This window comes from Apium graveolens, chromosome 11 (assembly GCF_009905375.1).
Source record: "Apium graveolens cultivar Ventura chromosome 11, ASM990537v1, whole genome shotgun sequence".
Lineage (NCBI taxonomy): Eukaryota > Viridiplantae > Streptophyta > Magnoliopsida > Apiales > Apiaceae > Apium > Apium graveolens.
Window position 1 is genome coordinate 55039887 of NC_133657.1, and position 799 is coordinate 55040685.

Sequence of the window (799 nt, forward strand, 5' to 3'; positions counted from 1 at the left end):
AGGACTTATGACTCCTTTATTTTATTATTGAATATTATTTCGAATATTCATTCGAGGGCTTATGACTCAGCTTAATTTATTTATTGAATATTATTTGAATATTCATTTGAGGATCTATGACTCCGATTATTTGCTGAGATATATTCTTTATTTTATTAAAGAATAATGTTTCGATAATCAAACTTATTTTCGATTATTCAAATAAAGATAGTACTTTTGTATAAGTATATCTTTGATTATTTAATTTTCATTCAAGTAAGAGTTTTAAAACTTCTACTTCAATTATTTTTATAAAGATTATTCTTTATGGAAATATTATTTAAATAATAATATTCAGATATTTTCTAATATATCGGGACTGATTTATTTTAATAAATCAACAGTACTCCAAACATTCTTAAAAATGTTTTCGAGTCCTCAAAATGATTTTTAAAGTTAGAGTGGACCCCAAAACTCATTTTTTTTATATTTAAGATCTTCCTTTCAAAGCGAATTTAAATACTCGCTCAAAACCTGGGGGATCCAGCTCTATGGTGCATTTTACATTCGCAACGTGGTTGCTGTTTTGAGAAAACAAATGAATTGATTACTTACCCAACGTTCGGGAAGTAAGCCCATCTAATTGAGTCGGCATAAGCGACAGGCCGGGGTACGGTCTATCAAAGTGTAAGTGGCTGGGTGGCAGTCCATCAACGCGTAAGAGGCCGGGTGGCGGTCCAGCATAAGGTCCTTATGTGGCCAGGGTGATGACCGGTGGGGGATTCATCCATCTACTAGTAGAAAAGGTATCAGGTTTATG